Here is a 21,856-nt window from a genome sequence, read left to right as displayed (position 1 = left end):
GAGACCTAGTGAGAAAGAGATACGTACCTTGCCTTGAGTCCCTGCCAAATCCACCCCATACGATCCAGGCACCTAGACGGAAGGAGTTGTTTGAAATTCGTCCAACGTAGAACTTACTTTGTGTTTATTCTTCCCTCAGGAGTAACGAGGCGCGCCACGGGAAGCCTTTTCACGCAGGAGGTGGGCCGTGGATGAAGGAGCTCCGCCCGGCCCTTGCCCTGCTATCCCCTGGTCCCGCAGAGAAGACTTCTCCCCTCCAACGTCCCTGGCCCCGTAGTGTGTCTCCTGAGGGCGAGAAGTGATATTTTAGATTCCCTTTCCCCACTCCCCATTATCTTTTAAATAATTTAAATAAAGTTTATTGTTTTATTGTACTTATCTCTCGTTGTTTGGTCATTGGGGTGCTTTTGGGACCTCCTCTAGGAACTTGGGAAGGAGCGTGACGCACACAGTCTGTGGTCCGCTCCCACCTGTGACATACTGTTGTGGCTGGAAAAAGCAGTTTGGCCTGTAGTTTTAAATAAAACTATGCCAGATTCTTCATAAATATGTCAGCATTCAAATCTTTAATTGTTTCATCACCATTAAGCAGTGGACAAAGATTCTCATCAATATCACTGATACCTTGATCTTGAACTTGCGGTCTTGAATCAGTATCTGGTGGTGTATCTGGTTGTGCTACAAATGACTGCCTGTGTTTTCTAGATATGTGTTTAGCAAAGGATGACCTCATTGAGCATCCATCAAAAAGACAAGTGACTTTTTTACCACTCCGTAAGTGTATTCTTAAATGTATGCAAAACAATGATAAATTATAGGTCACTTAATCACATCCTTGAATGCTGCATTTTTGGTTACCACTTTGCTTATACACAATGTTTTTGTGACACAGCAGGTGTGTGGTTTCTGTACATGTGGGAATTTAATGCAGAAAATGTCCTGAAGTTGCAAGAGCAGTGTTCTATAAATAAAATGTACACTTTATTTGTTCCCAGCACACAAACAACTTATCTGACAAATCGTTGTGGGGAAACTCATCGTTTAAAACTCCTCAGCTTAAAAAAAACACTATTTTTTCCCTTCACCTGTGTCACTAAACACCTTCTCTGACAAAATGTCGTCCAAAAACCTATTTTAAATCCTCGTTTAAAACTCCTCAACTTATTTCCCTCCCCGCATCTGTTTCATACCTAAAGACCTTCAATGGCAAAACTTTGTTGTAACGCAGTGTTGTTTTAGTGAAACTGTGAAACTCGTTAAAAACTTAGTTTACCCGTGTAACAGATTTGTGTCAAATCTAAGCACCTTCCCTGCAAAACGTGTGGCGCAGCTGTCGTGGTTCCTAATCTGAAACATGGGGCATAGCATGTGCATGCATTTGTAAGAAATAAGATATATTAAAAATGTCTACGATTAAATAGTAAAATGTCCGCAAAAAGAGAATCTTTTAAATATAGTAGCCTACTTTAATTCTTATAAATACATTAAGTAACTATATATTGTGTTTAATGTCACATAAAATTCCCACAATGCACTGCAAATTACAGTTCCTTACTGTATAGATAATTTGCTGTATGATACTGTGTGAAAAACAGTAAATAACTGTAAAAAATACAGAAAGGTCTACCAGTGTAGTATTAGCAAAGCAACGCACTGATGTCCAACATGTGTAGTGTTTGGCTCATGCATGCTCAGTATCCACAGTTCTTTGATTCTTAGTTCTTCTGACACATCCAATAAAAATATTCTCGAATCAGTGTACTAATGCACCCATAAATGTAGCAACCAGTTCCTGACTCGAGAATCACTGTATCGCCCTGTTCTGTAAACGCATGTTCCTATGAAGAGTGGATACATTAAATGCAGATTACTCTCTTTTATTTAGAATCGGAATGACTGTCAAGCACATCTGAAAGTGAGTAACTTGTGGATCATTGCTATCTCGAGACAAATTTTTTGAACGATTCAGTCCGATTTGGTGTACTGATTCAATTCGTTCACTGAAAAGACCCGGTTTTAAAAGAACGATTCATTCACGAACCGGACATCACTAAGTACTGTGTGTCCAACTGGCATTAGAGCATAATGGTCTGGCACGATTCTTTAAAATACACAAAATAGTTTTCCATATCTTTAATCAGTATGCAACATTATTACTGTACAGGTGGAAAACCTCCAAGCTTTTAGATTGCTTATTATACTTATTAACTGAATCAATGATGTATATTTTATCTCTATTGGTTTTCCTCACTTTTGTATGTCACATTGGATAAATGTGATCTGCTAAATGCACTGAAAAAAATGATTCATTGAATTTAATCAATTTTTTAAAGTAAGTGGTTGCAATTAATTTATTTAAGCTACATTTAAGCAAAAAAGATTAGTAAAGTAAAATAAAATATAAAACTTTTGTTTAAATGTGGCTTAAATAAATTGATTGCAACCACTTAAAGGAATACTTCACCGATTTAGCATTCAGCTTTGTATCAGTAGAAACCTGACAATATTTTTGAATGACCATGTTTCCCACCCTCATGTTCCTGTGAGAGGAGAGATATCTGTATTCTGGTTGTGCAAAAAATTATTCAGATGACGCAAAATGACGATTTTTGGAACAAGAGGCTGCCACCACGGCTGCTGTAGCCGAGGTGGGGCCGGTCTGGTGGTTTACGTGCTCTCGCTGTGCGCCTATGGACACCGAAAGAGAGTCATATTGCTGTCGCGAGTTTCAGCGATAGCATTTTCTTCTTGAAGCCCACAGGGAGAAACGGAGGCATGGGTATAAAGTGAGTATTTTGTTTTTCACGTCCGTCAGCTAAGCTATGGTTGTTATATTTACACCTATGTTAGCCTATTCTGTATGTGAAAATAGCTTGCACTGCTAACGTCGTGCTTACTTTTTTCCTTACATCCTCGTCATTTCATGGAATGGGTTTAGCAAGGCGAAAGACCGGGGAAAGGACATCGACTTGTTTTACCTGCCTGTGTTGTTCAGGACATCAGACGTAGATATCCAGCTCCTCACGGACATTATAGCGGCTATAAAGAAACGGATGAAGCTCTGGATCAGCTATGAGTGGGAGTTGTTTATGTTTTTTAATAAAAAGTTAAAACTCACATTTGTTGTGGTTTGTGTTATAGTCCTTATTGTTGCTACATTAGAGTTTATAAAGAAACAGTTACTGCAATTTGAGGAAAGCATTCGTTTTTTAAAGTTTAGGTCTAAATTCTGTAACACACATAATATTTGGCTTTATTTTTAACCCAAATGATTTTGTAAAGTAAGTAATGACAGCTAAATCACAGTAACAGTAATCATTGCGCCTCCACAAGTCTATAATGTATAACTTTGGTGTACAAAAGACAGGGTTAGATGAAGAAATGTATTTTTTATTATTCAAAAAGGAAAAATATTGTGCCACCAGTGGAAAGAACACATTAAAATAAACAAGGACATAATTTACATCTAAAAATGTCCTGCACAAAATAAAAACAAAGCAAAACATAATAATAATTATGTGTGTATATACACACAGTATATAATAATATAAATATAAGAGTGGTGGCAGAATCTGATTAGGCACAGCAATAAAACTCAGGGAAGAGGTGATTGTTATTATTATTATTATTATTATAAGAAAGTGTCAGTCTCAGAAGTGACTTTTGAAAGAAGTCGTGGCAGCCTCCTTTGATGGTTTAGGCACTGGTGCAATGTTGGGTGGCAGTGGGGAGGTTGGCACGTTGAACACAATGTTTGGATTGAGTCTTTTGTCAATGGCCTTCTGGATGAGTTCGTCTACAAACTGTGTGGTATGAAGATTTTCTTCAAGACCCACTGCTTGGATCTCTTGCAGAACATTTGGTTGAACCGTGCTTCTCCTGTAAAGGGTAGAAAATTAGATTAGATTCAACTTTACTGTCATTATGCAGAGTACAAGTACAAAATTTGTGTCCAACCAGAACTTCAAAAAATATAGTGCAGTGTAGACAGTAGTATACTGTTTGTTTACAGAAGGTGGTTTGAGTAATATAAACAAAATATAAAATGTTTCAGTTTATTAGCTGTTACCTTGTAAGAGCAGAGTAAATATGGATATGTAATATGAAGCATGTATGTGTCACAAGCCAGGGGCTGGCTACTAGTGCTATGCACCACGCCCCTTCTAAACGTCCACCTCGAGGAGGTCCCCAAAACCAACCCAATGACCAGACAACAACGAGCACAAGTAAGTTTAAAATGTTCTTTATTGAATTAAATAATTAAAATATAGAGGGGGACTGGGAAAGGGGAAATTAAAACTAATTTCGGGTTCTGTCCTCCAGGGGGGGGCCACGGCCCAAGGAATGACTAAGGGTGGGGGGTCGTACGTGGGGGAACGGGCTCCTGCCTCGGGCTCCCTCTACTCGTGGCGCGCTCCTCTTCCTTCCTTCCTTATTCTCTCTCTCTTCGCAGGTTCCAACTAGGACACGAGGGCACAGTGAGTCGACTCCCCGACGTTCGCTCGCCTCTGCGCTGGTTACAGCTTCTAGATGGGTATGGCCCTCTCCACAATCCAATATTTCGGTGCTCACGTTGGCTCTCTTTCTCTCCCCAGACGGCTGCTGGGATACAAGGACACCGTGAATCGTTCTCAAGACGTTCGCTCACCTCTGCGCTGGTTACAGCTTCTAGGTAGGTATGGCTCCCTCCACAGCTCGATACCTCAGTGTTCACGTTAGCTCTCTTTCTCTCCACAGACGGCTGCTGGGATACAGGGACACAATGAATCGTTCTCAAGACGTTTGCTCACCTCTGCGCTGATTACAGCTTCTAGGTAGGTATGGCTCTCTCCACAACTCAATATCTCAGCGTTCACGTTGGCACTCTTTCTCTCCACAGATGGCTGCTAGGATACAGGGACACAATGAATCGTTTTCAAGACGTTTGCTCACCTCTGCGCTGATTACAGCTTCTAGGTAGGTATGGCTCTCTCCACAACTCAATATCTCAGTGTTCACGTTAGCTCTCTTTCTCTCCACAGATGACTCTGCGCTGGTTACAGCTTCTAGGTAGGTATGGCTCTCTCCACAACTCAATATCTCAGTGTTCACGTTGGCTCTCTTTCTCTCCACAGATGACTCTGCGCTGGTTTCAGCTTCCAGGTAGGTATGGCTCTCTCCACAACTCAATATCTCAGTGTTCACGTTGGCTCTCTTTCTCTCCACCGATGGCTGCTAGGACACAGGGACACAATGAATCGTTCTCAAGACGTTTGCTCACCTCTACGCTGATTACAGCTTCTAGGTAGATATGGCTCTCTCCACACTCAATATCTCAGTGTTCACGTTGGCTCTCTTCCTCTCCACAGATGACTCTGCAATGATTTGTAATGGAAACGCCGGGGGCCAAGACCCTCTCGGCGAACTCGTTGATGAACAGAGGGGCAAGGAAAACCACGCCGGCACACCGGGTCGAACGCTGCCCGTTCCTCGAGACCCGTTGGTCAATCGAAAACTGGACCGGGGCGCCCTTTCGTCGAGACCTCGGGCCAGCGGACCTCTCCTGCCTCTACTCTGTGATGATGAAAGAACACGAGTAAGATAACAATGATGGATGCAGTACTCACACACACTGCTACTCGCACAGTTCTCCGCCGCCACTCTGTAATTCTGTGGAATTGAAAGCACACTACAGCAGTATTATACAGGTTTTTCCTAGCGCCGTTCTTTCCTCTTCACCGTCCCGGGACGAGTGACTGGAAACGGGATTACGTCAAACAGGACACAGCACTCACACTGCAATACACGGCATTACACAGCACCACTTCAAGTGAAAATTTCCAAAAGACTCACCCCACCACGCTCAGTGCACAACAATAGACACCCGTCCTCTTCCACGTCGCTCTGGGCGAGAATAGGGAGATGGTAACTGGCCTAGCGTTTGTTTGTTGTCGTTGCTGTAGCTGCTTTCCCACGGAAGCCTTCGGCTCACCCACCACGCTGGTACAGGGGTAGGGCCACTCGATCTCTCTTGAGAACACTCAAACAATGAATCAATCCAACATATATATATAAACACTCACTTCAAGGGTTTTGGTTACTCACGATCTCTGTCTTTCTTCGTCCTAGGTTGTCTTCATGCAAATAGTGACTCAAGCATCTAGACAGGGCGCTTTCCAGCCCCAAACACCACTTTTCCCACAGATATATATACTCACAGCGGTAAGTTTTCCTCTCGTTCCGTTTCTCTCAACCAGTGTCAGTGTCCGTCTAGTACTTCACCTATAAGGTCTTCGATGTCCTCGTTTCCATCGATCAACACATCAGTGGATAACATCAGCGATTTCGGGGTGCTCCTTTTAAAAGATCCACGGCTAGCCTTCCTTTCGCCTCCTGTGGCTCTGTCCTCTTTCCGCTCGCTTCAGCGATCCCCGAATCAACAGAGCCTTCAGGCTCTTCAAAAGGTGCGTGTCTTTGTTTGCCTTTGGCAAAGGAGCTTCCCCGTGTCAATCGCCTCTTGTGTACATCGCTCTCGTGTCAATCGCTCCTTTCTGTATTTCAGCAGAGCTATTTAAGTGCTTCATTGTCCCCCAGCCTCCAATCACACTTTGCTTACTTGATGCCTCACACCTGTGGCTCGTAAAGCCCTGATAACGTTGCCCTGGAAACCAGGAAGTAAACTAGTGCATTAAAAAAAATCTCCGGGCGGAACCTCTCCTCTCCATTTTTGGTTCCGCCCTAAGTCACCTTGTGACATCCTCCCCCGCCAATCCGTTCTAGTCCCTAGAACGGGCTCTTCATAGGGGCGGGTAAAAATGGCGTCGGGTCTTTCTTTAAAAACAGGACGGGCATGGCACGGGGTTGGGCTGCGGGCCCCGCGTTGTTGGTCATTGGGCTAGTCTGGTTACTCAACTCGAGGTGGAGCCCTGCCGACTACGCCAAAATCTGTCACAGGTAGGGGTGGACCCAGGTGTAAATAAGGTCACGCCCCTTTCTCCACCTCGAGGAGATTCCCAAAGCCACCCCAATGACTCAGACACGAGAGGCGAGTGACACGGGGGAGCTCCTTTGCCAAAGGCAGACAAAGACACGCACCTTTTGAAGAGCCCGAAGCTCTGTTGATCCGGCGACCGCTGAAGCGGGCGGAAAGAGGACAGAGTCACAGAGGGTGAAAGGAAGGCAAGTCGTGGATCTTTTAAAAAGGAGCACCCCGAAATCGCTGATGTTATCCACTGAGGTGTTGGTGTGTATTGTAGTGCTGAGTTGAGCTCGCCTAATACGCTATATTCGGATCGCTGTATTGCTCTCTCTCTCCATGTGTGGATCATAGATCGATGGAAATGAGGACATCGAAGACCTTATAGGTGAAGTACTAGCCGGACACTGACATTGGTTGAGAGAAACGGAAGGAGAGGAAAACTTACCACTGTGAGTATACATCTGTGGGAAAAGTGGTGTTTGTGGCTGGAAAGCGCCCTGTCTAGATGCCTGAGTTACTGTTGGCATGAAGACAACATAGGACGAAGAAAGACAGCGATCGTGAGTAACCAAATCCCTTGAAGTGAGTGTTTATATATATTGGATTGATACATTGTTTGAGTGTTCTTAAGAGAGATCGAGTGGCCCTACCCCTGTACCAGCGTGGTGGGTGAGCCGAAGGTTTCCGTGGGAAAGCAGCTACAGCAACGATAGCAAATAAGCGCTAGGCCATCTACCATCTCCCTATTCTCGCCCAGAGCGACGTGGAAGAAGACGGGTGTCTATTGTTGTGCACTGAGCGTGGTGGGGTGAGTCTTTGGAAATTTTCACTTGAAGTGGTGCTGTGTAATGCCGTGTATTGCAGTGTGAGTGCTGTGTCCTGTTTGACGTAATCCCGTTCCCAGTCACTCGTCCCGGGACGGTGAAGAGGAAAGAACGGCGCTAGAAAACCCTGTATAATACTGCTGTAGTGTGCTTTCAGTTCCACAGAATTACAGAGTGGCGGCGAAGAACGGTGCGAGTGGCAGCGTGTGTGAGTACTGCACCTACTATTGTTACCTTACTTGTGTTTTGTTCATCATCACAGAGTAGAGGCAAGAGAGATCCGCTGGCCCGAGGTCTCGGCGAAAGGGCGCCCCGGTCCAGTTTTCGATCGACCAACGGGTCTCGAGGAACGGGCAGCGCTCGACCCGGTGTGCCGGCGTGGTTTTCTCGCCCCTCTGTTCATCGACGAGTCCGCCGAGAGGGTCTTGGCCCCCGGCGTCCTATTACAAAACATTGCTAAATCGCTGCATTGCAGAAACCAGCCAGCGCAAGCTCGCGACCCGCCGTCTGTGGAGAGAAAGAGAGCCAACGTGAACACTGAGATATCGAGCTGTGGAGAGAGCCATACCTACCTAGAAGCTGTAACCAGCGCAGAGGTGAGCAACGTCTTGAGAACGATTCACTGTGTCCCTGTGTCCCAGCAGCCGTCTGTGGAGAGAAAGAGAGCCAACGTGGACACTGAGATATCGAGCTGTGGAGAGAGCCCTAACTACCTAGAAGCTGTAATCAGCGCAGAGGTGAGCAACGTCTTGGGAACGATTCACTGTGTCCCTGTATCCCAGCAGTCGTCTGTGGAGAGAAAGAGAGCCAATGTGAGCACTGAGATATCGAGCGGTGGAGAGAGCCATACCTACCTAGAAGCTGTAACCAGCGCAGAGGTGAGCGAACGTCTTAAGAACGATTCACTGTGTCCCTGTATCCTAGCAGCCGTCTGTGGAGAGAAAGAGAGCCAACGTGAACACTGAGATATTGAGCTATGGAGAGAGCCATACCTACCTAGAAGCTGTAACCAGCGCAGAGCAGCCGTCTGTGGAGAGAAAGAGAGCCAACGTGAACACTGAGATATTGAGCCGTGGAGGAGAGCCTAGAGTGGCCGTCATTTAAGTTCCCCTTTCCCCTTCCCTATTTAATATTTTTAAGTAAATTAAATAAAGTATATTTTAATTTTATGCTTACCTTGTGTGTCTGGTCATTGGGGTGGCTTTGGGAATCTCCTCGAGGTGGAGAAAGGGGCGTGACCTTATTTACACCTGGGTCCACCCCTACCTGTGACAGATGTATGTGCAATGTAGTAGCAGTAACCTAATAGTAGTATAAATAATATTGATTTATGCAGTGTATAAACAGAATATATTATAAGAAAAACACAATAAATATTCATATTCAGCAAGAACCATATAAATAAGATATGTACAGCTATGGGCAGTGTGGTACCATTGTAGTGCAGGAACTAACATTGGGGAGGTATTTCAAAAGTGCGCTGTGAAAGACTTCCAGCGGCCCTGTGTGCAATTATATAAAGAGAAAGAAAGAAGGGATATAACAAATTAAAACATGATCATTAGGATTTGGAAAAACAATGAAGTGTACAAGCGCAACTTCTCACCAGTATGTTTGAACAGGGCTGTCAGGCACAAGAAAACAGAAGAGATCCCAATGCAGTAAACAGAAGGTTTTATTAACAATAACGTGGGTAAACAGACAATAGCGCGTCTGGGCATAAAGCCACACCAGGGCAGACGGCTGAGGCGGGGAGCACACACAAGCACCGGGGAGGAGAGCCACACACGTTCGGGCTCCGGCCAGGCAGCGAACGGTGGGAGAGAGTATATGTGGGGACCAGCCACAAAAGGCCAGGAACAGGGAGACAAAACCGGCTACAGGCACTCGAGGCAGATGGGAAGATGAGATCCTGCGGCGGGCAGCGAGAGAGAGAGCGTTAGTGGGGCTGAAGGGAGAAGCCGTGCAGCTTCAGTGCTGAAGGACCCTCCCGCTGGACAGCGGCTATGCCGTGGCGAGTGTGTGCTGCTGCAAGCCGGGCAGCACATGTGCTGTAGGACCCTCCTGCTGGACAGCGGCTATGCCGCGGCGAGGGTGCGCTGCTGTAAGCACAAAAGCAGTCAATAGAACAGGCAGGCAGTTAAGCAGGCAGGTGGAGGGCCGTTTCAGAGAGCCGTCGAATAGTCAAAATCCACAGCAAAAACTCCCGGATAACAGACAGCACAGACTGGGGTAGGGAAGATTAAGTCACTAAACTGGAAACAGAGACAGGAACAAAATCCACAGCAAAAACTCCCGGGTAGCAGAGAGCACAAACTGGAATGGGGGAGAAATTAAATCAATAAACTGGAAACAGGGACAGGAACAAAATCCACAGCAAAACTCCCGGGTAGCAGAGAGCACAAACTGGGATGGGGAGATATTAAATCAAAAACTGGAAACAAGGACAGGACAGAACTGGTAGCTAGCAGAGCTAGTAATTTGGCGAGTACACACAAAGTGACAGACAAGTATCTAGACAAGGTGACAGGCGACTATATCGACAAACGGACTTGCAAAGACACACAGGGATTAAATACACAGATCAGACGAGAGGAAAACAAGCAACAGGTGAGGAAGACGAGAGGCGGCAATCACACTGAACAGGAACACCTGTGAGGGAAGCACACGTGAACCTGTAAAACACATACAAGCACAAGACAACCACAGTACCAACAAGACAAAACCATAAATATATTTATATATATAAATATATATACATATATATATATATATATATATATATACATACATGCATGAAAACAGAACACTAGACCTAAACAAGACATAAAAACAAAGACTGGAAAATGCAAGGGAGCGGGGAAAAATAACACACAATGACAAGAGAATACAAGGGAGCGGGGAAAAGTCACAAGACACGGGAAAAACGTGGTCTGATATGACAATACCAAAACCACGTTCTCACACACAAAACATTGTACTGTCAGGACCCTGCCATACACAACTAGATATAATTACCCAACAAGATTATGGCAGAGTCCTCACAAGGGCCATCTTTTCCATGCCTCTCAGAAGCCTTTTATCAAGGACCAGCGATGACAGGTCTTGAAATGCCACAGGATGTCCTCCGTCATCATCTGTACACTCATGCTCATTACACACATGGTGTAGAATGGATTTACACAGGAATTTCAGTACCTGCATGAAAATATGATTATTATCAATAAGTCTAGAAAAATCGTTTTTCCTAAAAATGAATCAAATTAGAATCAAATGTCTTACCTCAACGTCCCCCTTACTGGTTGCACAGGAAAACCACATATGATTTAGGACAGACCTATAAAAGATAATACAATTAGTAACTTTTAACCTTGCAAACCAATGTAAAGTCTCCCACATTACAAACAAACACTGACCTGGTCCATGCAAGGAGGATTTCATTGTTCTTTTTTCCCCCTTCTTCTGCATCTTCTTCTGGAAACCTGTGAGTAAATGCAGAACAATACTTTTGCATTTCTTTCACCAAAATAACAGCAGAAGTTTGACTTTGCAGGTAGTTTTTGAATTTCACCACCTGATCAATAAAGTCTGAATATGAATATGCAAAGTAACTAGTGCTATAAAAATGATATGCAATACAGTAATATGCAATGATAAATTGCATATTACTATATTTTACAGTTTTACAGATAAAATGCAATGTTATTTACGTGTAGTATGCATAAATATTATTTAATTAATCATGTACATCTGGCAAATGTATCTGCAGTTATCTCAACCATCGAATAACTTTACAGTAACAGGCTTTCGTGCTTACGCAACTCCAGAAGTAGCTCGGTAGCTAACAGTTGTTTTATTTTGAGAACACCCAACTTATGTGTCATTATCTATCTAGCGTTACTTTGCTAACCACTGTATAACTATGTAAAGGCTACTGTGTGATCAGAAACGAGTATTAGCAAGAGTCTTACCTCAAACGTAGACGAATGCGTTTGATACCAGATGGCTCCGGCTGTTCGTCGTGTCTGTGAAGGTAAACATGAACGGAATTCCAGTGTCCTTTCGCGTGTTTTGCTTCATTCCGAGTACATTGGGTTCGATGTCTTCATGCTTGAAATGAAGACTGCAAACCCTCTGTTTTTTTTATTTTACCGCATCGTTGTCTTCTCGACACTTTGCGTGGTTGATAGCCCGCAGCCATTGTTTACACCGCAGCAAACGATGAAAACATCCCGGTACAACGCAACTTATCATCATTTCAATGTGGAAAAGGTAGTATTTATAATAATATATCAACTAAATCGTCGCAGACGTGTCTGTAAAAGTTGTATTTAGTCTAATTGAATCTCCCTCCCTCCTGCCGTCTCAAACCAGTAGGCGTGACTAGGGAGTGGCCTCGTAGAGCAGCGAAGCAATGCATTCTGGGACTTGGTGTTTTCATCCACATAAGCCAAAAAACACATTTTCTGGCTTTTCTCGGCCTAGAGGGCACCAATTTCTAAAATAACTTCACACTTCTACTACATAGGTGACCCAATTTAATAATATATTCAAATTTAAATTGTCTGAAGTTTTCCTTTAACTTAAAAAATTGATAAAATTCAATGAATCATTTTTTTTCAGTGTAGATGTATTGCAAATGTGGCTAAATATGCTGTAAGTTATTGGCACCACACTTTAAAATTGTCATCTCATTCCTCTTTAAAGCAGTAAAGGATATGCTGATGTTATTTATAAGCACTGTCAGTGTATGAGTTCACTTTTCACTGTAAAAAATAATATTTTAAATAATAAAAAATACTTTACTTCCTTAAATTTTTTTGTTGAATCAACTCAGATTTACAAGTCATGTCAACAGAGATGAGTTGTCACAACTTAAAAATATACTGTAGTTGAGAAAAGTCAACTTAATTTTATAAGTTATAACAACTCACCTGTAGTTATAACAACTCATCTCTAGTCAAGATAAATAATAGTAAATTGAAATGACTTGTAAATCTGAGTTGATTTAACCAAAAATTTTTAAGGCAGCAAAGTATTTTTTTACAGTGTATAAATGAATGAATAGAGACACTGCAGAATCCATAGATTTCCAGTATGGAAAAACAACAAACACTCTTTCCTCTCAGTCAGTAATGCGAATGCAAATCTTTATATACATTCTTGTATTTTAATGAATATTATCATTTTGATAAATGTAATAAATATTATAATTTTATGAATATTATCATTATCAAAATTTTATAATATATTGTTCCATTTCCATGTAAGCTGGAATGGCATCACTCAAAAAAGAACAAGTATCGTTTTACTGTAGTAGATGTTTAGTAATGTTCTTGATACATTATTATCTCATAAAGCATTGGATTGTTTGAGCCTTCAGATGATATGACAAGTATTTCTGATGCGTGTCCATTTCTTAATAATTTTTTTTATTGACCCTTCACTGGGAGTATAATTAACAGGGGACCTGACAAATCATAGAAATACCCCATTGCTATTCACCATTCTGTAGGACAATCAAACCAAAGAGTATGAGTTAAACCAGCTGCACACTATACAATTTTAAATAGTCCTTGGGGATTGTTGCTTGTCACTCTTAAAGCCATTTCACACTGTAAGATCTCAGTTCTCACAATCATGGCCGTCGCAGGGGTGGTGCAAGGCCCAGTCCGAACTTGATGTGCATGACCCCCCCACTAACCGTCATAGCTGTATATTAAATCATTTAATTAATATATAATTTGAATATATATAAAATAATACACCATTAATATATACTATTTTACAATATATAGAATAGCCTTATACATTAAAAATACTATAAATCCTGTTATCATTTACTCAGCCTCATGTTGTTATAAACCTGTATGAGTTTCTTTTTTTTGTTAAACACAAAATAATATATTTTGATAAATGATGGTAAGCACACAATATACTGTACCCATTGACTTCCATAGTAGTTTTTGTCCTTATTTAACAATGAGTAAGTAGGAGAGGACAGGAAAGTACAGGGAGGAGTTAAGGGTATGGGATAGGCAAATAACCATGAGTCGGGAATTGAACTCGGGTTGCCGAAAGTGCAAAAGCACCACATGTTGGAGCACTGCCCACTACACCAGCGGCTTCAACTGTTACGGTGGATTTTGCAGGCGCAAATCCTGTGTCTCTGTATTTTTGCATAAAGTCAACAGCCACAATGTTTCAGAAAGATGTTTAAGAGGAAGACACAGGACTTTTGTTTTAAGCAATTAAAACGGAAATAGTGTATAAATCGGTTGTACAATACCAAAAAATTATATTGTTTTGGGACAACATTTTGCCATATCTTGCAGTGTTAAATTTAGGTTGTGGCAACCGCATGGCAAAAACAGACATGGGGATTGAAACGTAGCTCAGACTCCTTAATTTTGTCCTTTCATGTTTGCACCGTTATTGTATCCTTGGCCCCGACAGTCCAAGGGCTTCTAGTTCAGCCAAAAGTGCATTTGATAATCCCTTTCCATTTTGGTCAGTCACCGCGAAAAGAACAATGAAGTGTTCTTGTACATACTTCTTATGATGTCATATTGACAAAATGGAGAATCAGTGACATTTGCTCTTGATGGCTCATATCATGGGCAACATTAACACTGTAAGGGCCCCCTCGGCTTTACCTCTTGTGGGGCCCTTCATCCACCAGAATTACAGCCTACATTCACACAATCTTATTAATCACCAAGTGCAAGTTGTCAGCCTTTTATTTTGCTGGAATAAATGCAGTAGGTCCCATTGAGATTCAGAATCTCTTTTACAAGAGAGACCTGGCCAAGGTAGCACACAACAAATGCATACATGACAATCACTGTTATGTGTTACTGTTAATGTGTGTGCCAGCATGCCTGTTCATTTCTCTTTGATGTAAGTTGTTTATAGATGTCATTGTAATGATTTATTAGTTTAGTCTTAATCCATTTTGTGGCACTTTGGATATGATCACTCTGGGCCCTATTTTAACGATCTAAGCGCATTGTCTAAAGCGCACAGCGCAACGTCTAAATGGGCATGTCCGAATCCACTTTTGCTAATTTAACGATGGGAAAAATGGTTTTTGCGCCGAGCGCATGGTCGAAAAGGGTAGGTCCTATTGTAATGGGAGTATTTTGGGCGTAACGTGCAGTAAACCAATGAGAGTCACAGCTCTCATCCCCTTTAAAAGCCAGTTGCGCTGGCGCTATGTCTAATCCCTATTTAGATGACGGACTTTGTAAACTGAAAAACTAAGCGGAGGAAGAAGATCCCCAGTTTAAGATTAATGTTAAATAATTGTGTTGTTTTTCACTATTTTTTTATTAAAACCTTTAAAACCCGTTTTCTTTTAGTCATGGAAGTAAAAAGCAGACTTGTAATTGCTTTAAATGTATGGCTATCCAATATCATGAAAAAATAATTTACAAGTATGTAAGATAAGGTTTGTACTCTAAAAATACTTTATTTGTAACAAACAGGAGATAAAGAATTTACAAACGGCTCTCTGCACGTTTCAGCACTTTGGACAGCGGTTTTTTTTAGCAAAGAGTTTTTTTAAGCATTACTTAAAAATGTTTCTCATCTCACCATATCCACAGGTACAGAGTCATCATAGACAATAAATCCGTGAGGTAGCATAAAAAAAACATTTAAAAACAGACGCATTTGTTCAAAGCAAAGCATATATTTACTTACCAGGCTGCAGGTGAAGCAGCTCTTTGCGCCTTCTAACGTCTCATAATTAGTCCTCATTTATGTCTAAGAGACTCAATAATAATCTTTTACATTCAATCCTTTAATCTTTCATATTTAAAAGCGTTTTTGTGCTGCTGCGCATTCATGTCCCTTGTGATAAGCAAACCCGCGTTGTCCTCCCGTGTATAGGCGCATTTTATTAATGCGCTCTTTAAATAACATAAAACACATTGCGTCATTGACTTTAGACTTTAGACCAGGTTTTTGTTGGTCAATGGCGTAGTCTATTTTAGTTGCCTAAAAATAGCAACGCGCCAACTATGCGCCTGAACACACCTCGTTTTCAGACCAGAACGCCCATGGGCGCAAAAGGGGGCGCAAATGCATTTGCTATTTAAACAACGCGGCGCTAAACGTGAAAATTAGGGTGGAAACTAGCGAAGGACACTTGCGTCGCGCATTGTGCTGCATTGCGCCGCATTGCGCCGGGTGTAAGATAGAGCCCTCTATGTTTTGTGTTGTTTAAGGGCAGCAGTCAGATGTGCATATTTGCTTAATATAGCTCTGTGAATATAATGTGCCAATTACAATCCTACAATTACTTTTTACAGTTATTATTGTTAATATATATATATATATATATATATATATATATATATATATATATAGAGAGAGAGAGAGAGAGAGAGAGAGAGAGAGAGAGAGAGAGAGAGAGAGAGAGAGAAAACAATAAAAACCTAAACTTAAAAGTTTTTACAGTTGCTATGTTTTTGCTAATATTACTTTAAGCTCTTAATAGCATATTTCAGTGTCAAAAAGCAAAAGAAAGAACTGAAAATGTAGATATTCTTGGATCACCAATGCCTTAATTTTGTCCTAGATTAAACTTCCTGAAAGTTTCCGAATATCACCAAACACTCCACATGCATAACATGTACAGCGACAAGAGAAGACACCTTAAATCAGCATCATTTGACTGACACTGACAAGTACAGGCTGACACAACACTGACAAGTACAGGCTGACACACAAACACTCTCAGTCTGAGTTTCTTATTATTAAGGCAGATAGTCTAATACACACAGAAAAAAAACATTGCTTGGGTTAACACTGAGCTGAAATAAATAGCACTGACCAGTGCATACACTCCTGCCTTCATAAATTGATGACAGTTTTTTTTGTTTGTTTGTTTGTTTTACTGACACTTTACTGACAGAGGTCACCATGGCAATTTGTGATTGACACCTGCAGTTTGGTTTCGGATGCTGTTTGAGCAAAGGTCAGGGGGTGATGCATTGTGACATGGCTTGAGTCACAGAGCCAGCCTTTACCACACACGCCAACATGAGTCGTGACTAGACCAAAGAGAGACTGACATATTCGAGAAGGAGGAGACTCTGGGCTTAGAAAAAGACATGAAAAGATGAGAAAGGGGAGACAATAACAGTCTTCATGAGGTTGTATATGTTTTAATGACAGATAAATTGAATTCCAAAGGCTATTAACTTTCAAAACAACAATTTCACTTTGACTCTGATTCACACATTGCAAATGATTATTTTTAATGAATCCCTCTGGCATTAGTTTAGTCTCAGTCAAACTCCCTACATATTTCCGGAAAATCTCAGTGGGGGGTAAGCTTTTCCGCGTGGCAAATGTGTGTTACCATGGGTTTTCTATTGCGAATTAGCCATTAAAATAGATAATGGGTAAAATACACTTACTGTATATATGTATGCAGAGCCGGCCTTAAGCATCTGGTGGCCCGTTTCAATTACTAATAGGAGGCCCTACCCACATAAAACATAAGCATAATGGAGCAAAAAGCAAGGATTCCTGTTGGTTTGCATCAATGATATATTATTTTATTACGTGCACTTTCAGCTTCACGAACAGGCAGCTCAACAGAAATGATCCAACCTTATTTAATTAAAACTATACAATTATAGTTGCCTCGCCCTTTCATGGACGCTAAATTCTCTGCTTAATTGATTTGCGCAGTATATTTTCAGCTGTCTGGGCTGACTTTAAAAAAAACATCTCAAACATCCCCTCAACTTGAATTATTTTAAGCAAAGAAGAAAAAGTGTCTGACTGACACTGAACCGAACTTATAAATAAGGATGGGCTCCGCGTTTTTTCAGCACCATAGACAGCTCACCTGGCGGCGAGCGTAGATTTCACCTAAACCTTATTAGAAATCCACCCTTCTGTGTTTGAGTGCTGAAAATGCCCTGATAAGTTCATCTTTGTCCAGCGATTGTGTCGCCTCGTGCTCAATTAAAATCTGAACGAGAGCTGACGGCATCTATGTTCAATAGGCTATTATAAAAACAGTTTACATTGTTATGCGGGAGCAAAACAAAAATAGACGATTTCCAAGCCACTGTAAAAAAAAATCACCCCTCATTTATCTAAAGTTCTTGGTCATTATGTTCATTTAATGGAACATTGTGTGGATGTTGCGTTAGAGGAAAATGCCGTCATGCACAAAATATATTAAAGGCAGTCAGTAAATGCTCACAGATGTTATACACATTTTTTAATACAATTAAATACTGCATTAAGGTTAGTATAAATCCAATCATATTATTAAAAAAAACACCTTTGAAATCAGCCCCTAAAAAACGTATTAAAAACCTAGAATCGCACTTACACAGCCAAGCCTGATAAGAGAGAGAGCATGGTCGAATTCAAAACTGCGTTTTTGCGCATTGAAGGGCACTTCGGGAAGGGAACGCCGCTTAAACTTTCACTCCAGATCAAATTAAAATGACAATGTTTTCATTGCTCTATTCTCCAAGTGTATTTTAGCGGTCACCGTCACGCAATGATACACAATTGCGCAACTCTCTGCACAGCTCTGATATTCGAAGGGAATAAATAGGGCATATAGCGATGAGTACTTCCAATTGATATTCTCTCCATTTGTGACAATTTGTCGGAATGAATGCGCACGGACTAACTACGACAGGTAACACAATTAAGAAATGTCGGTTTTCACAAAAAGAAGGCTATTATAAGCTCTCGTCTAGTGATCCCGATGCTAAAGAAGAATTAAACCTCTAGAATTATCCACATGTGCACGTTTTCTGAGAGTTTTTATGAAGCACTGTGATGCTGCTGTAAACGATTCTACATTGATTTATAAAAATGAAAGAATTGACTTTTAAAAATAATTTAAATGACATATAATAAATATTAATGCAGTTCTATATTTTTTTATAAAATACATTCATTTCATATTAATAATCCGATTTCTACAGGCTAAAGCGCGTATGAACGTCCGAGAGAAAATAAAGAGCAGAACTTAATTGATTTAAAATGAAAGATATGTGATTGCTTAACATCCACTGGCACTGACAATGTGAGCTCCCCCGTGCAGGAATCATAGCCCCACGTTCAAACATTCTTGCGCCGGGCTGGGGCCCTCCTTTAGGGCGGGGCCCGTTTCAATTGAAACGGTTGAAACATAGCTAAGGCCGCCTCTGTATGTATGGCAAAAAATATATATTTATTAAACGTGCCACCGTGCTATAACATAAAACATAAATATCAGGGCTGTCAGCATTAACGTGTTAATGCATGCGATTAATTTGTTAATCATTAAGGCGTTAAAATAATTTAACGCAATTAATTGTGACCCGACTACCAGCTGGCTTTATCCGCGAGTTGTTGCCAGGCGGTGTGTTAGCTCTTAAAGATCCACAAAGTTACAAAACCCAAAGTCTATGATGACGCGAGTTATCATCTCAACTGAATCGTTGCCATCTCTTCTCTTGGACTACAATGAACGCAAGGATTGTAGGCAACAGTTTACTTCTTCAGCCTGTTGACGTGGACATGATGGTCATAACCCTGCCCGCTTCTGATTCCCAGCCTGTATGTAGTCTATGTTATCATAATTAAAGAATGTACTACTGACTAAACCATGATTCAAACGCGAGTTTTGAGCAGTGTAGAGTAGCGCTTGTTTTAATGTTTTAGTGTCCTCCCTTACCAATCTGTTATGTCCTTTTCAAGCCACGCTGGCAAAGTTGATCGATCTGCTTGGTCATCTGTATTTTCTGGATCAAATTTGGCTTGTATTGATAAGGTAGTAAAGACGATATGACCTCCTGTTTGGTAGTTGATCTTCCAAATACTTCCACGTGTGGGTATTCGGCCAAACCAATGCACTTCCAAAATGGTAAACACGTCTCCCTAACAAGCTCATGAATAACATCAGGTGTGTTAAATAAGGAGACATCTAAAACTTGGCAGGGTTGGGAAACAATGAGTGCGTTTACATGCACATGTCTTACGCCGATTATGCTTAATAAACTGATAACACGTGGGGTCATGTAAACACATAAAACTGTTTTCTTTAATCGGGGAAAGCTCATAAACGGCGCAAGCAAAAACCGATTGGCACAGGTAGTTTTTTGCTCATTACGCCGATTTCGCGTGGCATATAAACACCTTAACCAGCTTTCTCACGGTTTTGTCCATGTGCGCATGTCTCCACGTATGAAAGATAAACGTCACACGCGGAAGTAAGCGCAAAGTAACGCATAAAAGTCTCCGCTTGACTTAAGCAGTTAGCAGAGAAACTGTGAAAATAGAAGCGTATGTTACATTTACTGGTTCTGTAGACACAAGAAGAGATACAACAGTACAGCTTAAGACAGATATGCCGTCGGCTTTTTGATCGACTATTATGTACTATAGGTGGTGACGTCACTGCCTGCGAGAAAACTGATAATTCTCCAAGTTCCATGTAAACGCAGTTGTCTGCATAACCGGTTTTTTGATTTGCATGTAAACGCATGAAACAGTTTTCTATAATAAGCAGATTTTTGATGGTTATCCGCTTATTCTGTGCATGTAAACGCACTCACTGCTTTAGGCAATAGGAGAGGACACAGGTGTGTGTACCTGGTAATTATCACGTTAAGATAGGAATACAAGTATTTTTTTTACCTTGTGTGGACATTTTGAGGTCCCCATGAGGAAACAAGCTTATATAAATAAATCAAACAGCATAATGTTTCTCGATAATCTAAAGTAGCAAAAAGTTTTCTGTGATGGTTAGGGTTTGGGGAAGGGAATAGAATATACAGTTTGTACAGTATAAAAAAAAACATTATGTCTAAAAGAGTTTGAAATTTGTTTGTGTTGTTTTTTATAATGTTTGAGAAGAAGGTTTGTCTAGATGTGCTACATTGAAAACTTGTAGATGCTATAATGTAGTTTTGTTTTCCGCCACATACTTTCAGCTTCTCTGCATGTTCTTTTCATGATCTGTACTGCTGTTGTGTTTCTCCAAGGTGCTTTATGTCTGCAAGTGATCATCCTGACCTTTACTGGAGCAACACCATCAATAACATCTTTAACTTTTAAGTTAAAATTTTCAAGAAGAACATCAACAGAGTCTGCCGATATGTTTGGCAACATTGATATAGGATTCATAAATACCTCACTGGTGTTCTCATTTATGAACTGTTTTTTGACATAGACAGATCTAGCATCAGTGGTAGGACAGATCAATAAATCAAAGTAAACACATAAATAGTCAGATAGTGCTTAAACCTAGATAACAGTGTATGAAATGTTTAGACCCTTGCTAATAAGCAGATCAAGAGTGTGCCCCCGATTGTGTGTGGGCCTTGCACGTGCTGGGTCAGATCAAAAGTGTTCAACACATTTAACAGTTCAATCGCAGTATTGTTGTCTGCATTGTCTTTATCAGGGGTGGCGAACGTCTGAGGCTAATCAATGTCTAAAGAGTTACTAAAAAGCTACAGACAGGTGAGGTTTAATCAGGGTTGGAGCTAAACTCTTCAGGACTGTGGCTCTCCAGGACCGACATTTCAATAATCATATAGACCGATGGTCTATATGAATATTGAAATCTCCAGCAATATCAAAACTATCAAATTTCAAATTTAGAGGAAATTGTTAATAACAGTTCTGTGAATTCATCAGCAAACACTGGGGTGTATTTGGTGGGCCTTTCCAAGTGAGGACTGTGTGGCAGCTGAAAAAGAGGTAGACCTCTATGGGAAGGAGTCGCCCATCCAACGCAGCTTAGGCCTCCTGTGGGAGGTAGCTAGGGACACATTCACCTTCTCTGTGTCAACTGAAGTAAAACCGTTTACCCGTCGAGGAGTTCTCTCCATGGTGAACAGTGTTTTTGATCCCTTGGGTTTTTTGGCTCCGGTCGTGATCCAAGGAAGAGCCTTTCTCAGAGAGCTGAATTCTGAGGCTTCAGAGTGGGACACTCCATTACCTGCAGATAAACTAAGCAAGTGGAAGGCTTGGCGAAACTCACTTCAAGAGTTGAAACACTTCCATATATCAAGGATGTTCAGAGGCATCTCTCTAACCA

The 21,856-nt window shown here is 41.3% G+C and overlaps 3 long non-coding RNA genes across 3 annotated transcripts; 1 reads left to right on the top strand and 2 right to left on the bottom strand.

The window, feature by feature from the left end:
* Positions 1 to 7,041: 7,041 nt before the first annotated feature.
* LOC135753301 (uncharacterized) lies at positions 7,042 to 8,951 on the top strand. The gene is made up of 2 exons (XR_010533570.2): positions 7,042 to 7,222; positions 7,310 to 8,951. It is a non-coding gene; the product is annotated as an uncharacterized lncRNA (long non-coding RNA).
* A 488-nt stretch (positions 8,952 to 9,439) lies between these two features.
* On the bottom strand, positions 9,440 to 10,253 carry LOC135753315 (uncharacterized). The gene is made up of 2 exons (XR_010533590.2): positions 10,166 to 10,253; positions 9,440 to 10,074 (listed from the first exon to the last, which is right to left on the bottom strand). It is a non-coding gene; the product is annotated as an uncharacterized lncRNA (long non-coding RNA).
* A 600-nt stretch (positions 10,254 to 10,853) lies between these two features.
* LOC135753335 (uncharacterized) lies at positions 10,854 to 11,955 on the bottom strand. Its single transcript, XR_010533595.2, has 4 exons — positions 11,754 to 11,955; positions 11,199 to 11,264; positions 11,065 to 11,119; positions 10,854 to 10,980 (listed from the first exon to the last, which is right to left on the bottom strand). It is a non-coding gene; the product is annotated as an uncharacterized lncRNA (long non-coding RNA).
* Positions 11,956 to 21,856: the final 9,901 nt, after the last annotated feature.

The sequence above is a fragment of the Paramisgurnus dabryanus genome, chromosome 11, assembly GCF_030506205.2.
Source record: "Paramisgurnus dabryanus chromosome 11, PD_genome_1.1, whole genome shotgun sequence".
In the NCBI taxonomy this organism is placed as follows: Eukaryota; Metazoa; Chordata; class Actinopteri; order Cypriniformes; family Cobitidae; genus Paramisgurnus; species Paramisgurnus dabryanus.
The sequence above is the reverse complement of the archived record's forward strand: the minus strand, read 5'-3'. Positions and strand labels throughout refer to the sequence as shown.